Below are 6,000 nucleotides of genomic sequence, written 5' to 3' on the forward strand. Positions count from 1 at the left end.
ATGATGTTTAAACCTTGAGCATGCCATTTACTATTCGTGTTTGCTAAAGTAGTCTAAGATAATCCATGCCTAGGAAGATGAGGTGTGCTGCACCCTAGATTAGCATACTTAGGTAGACACTTCATTCTATACCGAAGATGGATTTTCCTAAAACTCTTTATGTTTTTTTTAAAAAAAAGGCTTGTAGCCAATTTGCATGCCTCTCCAAAAGATAAAAATTAAGAACACAATCCCTAATGCCATGCTACGCGGTGGATTCCAAACCCTAGATCCATCTACTTTGATAAATTTCATTTCGTACTTATAGATTAATTTAGTTAAATCAAGTTAGCAAATTCTTCTTCGTGATTTATTTTTAAAAGAAAAATAACTTATCTCCAATCCCTGTGGACCGACACCCGTAATCACTATCCTACGGGATACGTGCTATTGCGTAGTTTATTTTCAAAATTGAAAGAACCGATCAATTTTTGGCGCCGTTGCCGGGGATTGCTAGCATAGTTATTTTTCTTATTAAAAAAAAATTATTTAAAAATTTTAAAAAAAATTTAAAAAAATTTCTATTATTGTTACTTTTCTTATCTTCTTTTTCTCCCTTACTAATTTTTATTTATTTATTTATTTTTTTAATCAGGAATCGAGAAAAAAAAAAATTTGGGATGATCAAAAGGAGAACTGCCGGAAAAGAAATACTATAGAGGTTTGCAAAAAAAAAAAAATTAAATTGCTGGGGAAATTTCCTTTGGTAACCTCTAAACTTTTCTTATTTAAATTAATTATTGGTTTGAAATTTTGTGGTGATTGTTTGATTTTAATTGTAGCAAAATTGTGAATGCATGCTTGATACACATACACAAATCAATTTGCACATAGTAAGGGCAATCACCCCAACAAAATAAGAGTCGGATTTCATCACCGGACTCTTGCCCAACTTAGGTGAACTCAATCTCACATAGTGTCATCTTTAATTAAAATCAATTAGACGTTGGCTCCTAGGAACATTCGAGCTCAATAGGACGAAGATCACCGAAAGTTGCACCAATTTCGCTCTGTAGCTTAGTTGATGTCTAGGCAAGCTTTGTCCCTATAAGGGAGACAGTTCATCTGTTCGAGGCAAGTGGGTTTTAAGTGGGACCTTTGCGAATGCATCGTGACCCCTCCACTTACCTGGGAGCTTACCTGCTCATCTCGGTTCATTAGACCGGATTGGAGGCTTAGGTGCCCTCTTCAAACCAGTTAGGAGCTGTCTAGTGATTTTAGGACAAAGACTAGGATTGATATGCTTTTCTCTTTTATTGCATGCTTGATTGATCGAGTACTAGTGTATGCACGGTAGTCGTTCTAGAGTACAAAACCTATTACCTTTTGACCCTGAAATAGAACGAACCCTTAGGAACATTCGAGCTAAGATCAAAACATTAGGATCATCCCCACCTCTTAAGATGGCTGAAGAACAACCCAAACTCCTGAGGGAATACTTTACTCCCACTATTTACACTTCCCCATCTTGCATTCGATTACCTGAGGTAGCAGCTGTACAATATGAAATAAAGTCTAGTGTGATCCAAATGCTTCCATCTTTTTATGGGCTCACCAATGAAGATCCATATAAACACCTAGATGAATTCCTTGAAATTTGCACCACTGTCAAGATTCAGAATTTCACTGATGATGCTCTGAAACTTAGATTATTCCCCTTCTCCCTTAAAGATAGAGCCAAACAATGGCTGAATTCTTTAGAAGCTAACTCAATTCGTTCTTGGGATCAAATGCAACAAGAATTCCTTAAAAAATACTTTCCCATAGGAAGAACGAACCAGTTTAGACGTGCCATTACAAGCTTCTCCCAAACTGAGGGAGAAGAATTTCATGAAACTTGGGAGAGATTTAGGGACCTAATCCGTAAATGCCCTCATCATCAAATACCTAAGTGGCAACTAGTGCAATGTTTTTATGACGGATTGACAGAACGAAACCGTCAGATGATCGATGCTGCATGCGGGGGCACTTTTATGCTTCAAAATAAGCATGAAGCATGGAAATTATTTGAAAATCTTAATGAAAACTCCCTCACCATGCTTCATGTTCTCGTCAAGCACCCCCGAGTTCTCAAAGAAAAGGGACAATTTGTGAAATAAGTCATTCTATGGACCTGTCTAGCAAGGTAGATGCATTGTCCCATAAGATTGACCAACTGATGATAGGTGGGCATTACATGAACTCTTCCCAAGCACAAGTGTGTACTATTTGTTCTAGCCCATCCCACCCTATTCATGAGTGCCCTTCAGCGCCCCAATTCCCCGAACTCGTGCAAGAACACATCAATGCTGCTCAAACACTGCCTAGACCGGGTAATGACCCATTTTCCAATACATATAACCCGGGATGGCGAAATCATCCAAACTTTTCTTGGAAGCACCAAGCTTCGAATACTGCCCAACCTTATTCCCAAAACTTTCCAAACCCTCAGAATTTTCAAACCCCACAAAATATTCATCCCTACCATCCCTCGACTCAATTTCAACACACTCCTCCTCCACCCCAAAGAAACACAGCCTTTGAGGAGAAAGTGTTGAACACCCTTCAAGGTTTGGAAACCATTACACAATTGGTGCACTCTCACACGCAATCAATCGCCAAGCTAGAATCCCAGATGGGGCAACTAGCTAATGCACTGAACAAGCGAGAGGAAGAAAAGCTTCCAAGCCAACCACTAAGTAATCATAGGGGACAATACATGGCTCAAGAAAATCAATTAAATGCAATTCATCATGAATAAGCCAATGCTTTGACTACCCTAAGGAGTGGACGTATAATAGACAATAAGATTGGGGAGGATAATAATAAGGAAGGTGAAGAAGAGGATAGAAATGTGTCAAATAAAAATCTAAAACCTTCTTCTTCTTCTTTAGCTAGTCCATCTTCTGCCAAAACTCACATCCCAAAGGCCCCATTTCCTGAAGCTCTTACTTCACCCTCACCATTTGGCAAAAAGGGAACTCCATTAGAAGAGATGATAGAGGTCTTCAAACAAATTAAAATCAACCTCCCACTCCTTGATGCCATCAGACAAGTTCCCTCCTATGCCAAATTTCTCAAAGACCTTTGTACACAAAAGCGAAAATCTAGGACACATGTGCCTAAAAAGGTCTTCCTAACTGATCAAGTGAGTTCTATTCTCCAACACAACACCTCTCCAAAATTCAAAGATCCTGGTGCTCCCACGATCTCCTGTGTCTTAGGAAATAATTTCATTGATCGAGCACTCTTAGATCTAGGGGCAAGTGTCAACCTTTTACCTTATTCAGTTTATGAGAAACTTGGGTTAGGTGAGTTAAAACCAACCTCGGTATCCCTTCAATTGGCTGATCGATCTGTAAAAACACCACGTGGGATAATTGAAGATGTTCTTGTCAAGGTAGACAAATTCTATTTTTCAGTAGATTTCATTGTCCTTGATATGGAACATGAACCTAATCCTAAGAAACAAATCTCCGTTATCCTTGGGCGGCCCTTTTTAGCAACAGCCAATGCGTGCATCAATTGTAGAACAGGGGTAATGAACATATCATTTGGGAATATGAAGGTAAAATTAAATGTGTTCAATGCGGCCGACCAACCCGCAAGAAAAATTGAGTGTTTTATGATAGACAAAATAGATGACCTCATAGAAGGAGATGCAAAAACTATCTCACTATGTCTGGCTGAAGACAATAAACTTAGCGCTTGTTGGGAGGCAACCCAATTCTCTTAGATTATTTCTTAACATTGAGGACAATGTTAGGTTTAGGTTTGGGGGTATTCATCTTGATTTTCATCAAAAAAAAAAGTTAAAAAAAATAATAAAAAAATCATCTTTTTTAAAAAAATAAAAAAATTAAATTTTTTTTTTTAAAAAATGTATTTATTTTTATAAAATAATAAAAAAAATAATTAAAAAAAAGTTTTGTTAAAAAAAAACTAATTTATATACATTTATGCGAGAATGATAAACACACAAGGTATATAAAATCTAAAAAGCCCAATGACTAGTGGGAAGTAATACAAATTTAAGTTCTTTTTATTAAGTCTCTCTTAGGGAGTTGTAAGCTAATTAATACTTTGGAATTTCACTACACACTGGCCGACTCTTCTAAGGTCTAGGCTCGACATTATGTTGAGAGTATGGTAGCAACCTTGGACCCTGATGAATCATACTTATCTAATCCAAAAAAAAAAAAATCAATAAAAATGGATTTAGTCAGGAACATCGAAAAGGGCTACCTATTGTCAAAGGTCAAGTGGGCTTGTGATGAAGACTCCGAGCATAAGTCCGTAGGGGAGTCTTGATGCCCGACACCTTATGCCAACTGGTGTGAGAGTTGTCGACTGATTGCTCGTTACACGGAGAAATCACCACAAGAGTAAAAGTGCACAATTTATATATCTTTCTTAAAAAAAGAAAAAAAAAAGGAAAAAAATGCTGTATTGACCGAAAAGACAATAGTGTGAAAGCCGTCGTTGTAAAAATTCGAGTAAACTGGAATATTACAGATAAAGCCCGTGAGGTACTAAAGTAAACATCCACAACTCTCGAAATTCTGCAGATAAGATGATTTTGAATCAGTGAGTAGGTCTTTTCGACCAATCCTTGGAAACTACTAGTATTAACAATATTTTGGAGATCCGAACCCTTAGCTTGTGTACGGTCCAGATTTCACCGAGCACTCCAGTATAAATAAGTCTTACAACTCCCTAAACGGAAACTTAATGACTTTAACTTAGATTGCATACTAATCTAGAATTTGGGCTGACTTAGTAAATAAAACCGTGTGTGCTTTGAAATTCTTATCATTTATGTATCTTAAATTAGATTTTAATAATAATAATAAAAGAAAAAGAGTTTTTGAAATTCTTAGCTAATGAGCATTTGGAATTTGATTTTCACTTTATAGATTGATGACCCAAAGATCGATTTAAAGATTGATTTTGATGATCACAAAATCTTGAAGTATAAATACTAATGTTTGTGTTGCAAGGAGAAAGATATTTATTTTGCAAGGAACATAGCAAGTTGGAAGAACACAAGAAGGCCTCCAAAGCTCTCAAGAAAAGTTGGAAGAAAGCTACAATTTATTGGCCCAAGTTTCAAGTTCAAAGGATTCAAGTTGGAGGAGCAAATTTAAAGAAAAATTCAAAAGAATAGTCCTCGAGTCGACTCCTGAAGAATTCGAGTCGACTCCGATGCTTGCCGAGTCGACTCCAGAGTAGAACCAGTCGACTCCAGGGAGTAACAGACGAAAAGACAGAGAAGCTATTTTGGATCCTGAGAGTCGAGTCGACTTCTGAAGAACTCGAGTCGACTCCGATGGCTGGCAAGTCAACTCCTAAGAAAAACAAGGCAAAAGTCAGAGAGCAAATTTCGGACACTGTGAGCCGAGTCGACTCCCGCTAAGTCCGAGTCGACTCCAAGACAGCGCAACCCTAAAGACAAAAGACGATATTTTCGTCTCTGAGAGGCGAGTCGACTCTAAGACAGTTCGAGTCGACTCCAAGGCAGCGCGACCCCAAAATACAGAGGATCAGTTTTCGGGCTCTGAGAGCCGAGTCGACTCCAAGAGAATCCGAGTCGACTCGAGGAAGAAAATCAGAAAATATGTCCTCTGGATTCCTGAGAATGAGCCGACCCCTAAGTGCCCGAGTCGTCTCTAGCTATTGGCGAGTCGACTCCAGTTTGGTCCGAGTCGACTCTAGGACAAGGCATGCACATTAATTCAAATTTGGAACAGTGGCCGAGTCGTCTCCAGAAAAGCACGAGTCGACTCCTGCAACAGGCGAGTCGACTCCAGATCGCGCGAGTCGACTCCGATCCCAACGGAAACTTTGTCAGGAGTTGCAGACTGTGCACAACGGCTCTATTTTTGTCTCTAACGGCTAGATTTTTTGTTTCCACTCCCTCTAAAGCTATAAAATCAAGGGGAGAGCTAGGGAAGAAGGTATGGAAGTGGAAGAGAACATTTA

At 38.5% G+C, this 6,000-nt stretch overlaps 1 non-coding gene across 1 annotated transcript; it reads right to left on the reverse strand.

Moving 5' to 3' along the window:
* Positions 1–1,818: 1,818 nt before the first annotated feature.
* On the reverse strand, positions 1,819–1,924 carry LOC120105404. Its single transcript, XR_005507779.1, has one exon. It is a non-coding gene; the product is annotated as a small nucleolar RNA R71 (small nucleolar RNA).
* Between the last annotated feature and the right edge of the window lie 4,076 nt (positions 1,925–6,000).

Source organism: Phoenix dactylifera, unplaced genomic scaffold, assembly GCF_009389715.1.
Source record: "Phoenix dactylifera cultivar Barhee BC4 unplaced genomic scaffold, palm_55x_up_171113_PBpolish2nd_filt_p 000276F, whole genome shotgun sequence".
NCBI lineage: Eukaryota > Viridiplantae > Streptophyta > Magnoliopsida > Arecales > Arecaceae > Phoenix > Phoenix dactylifera.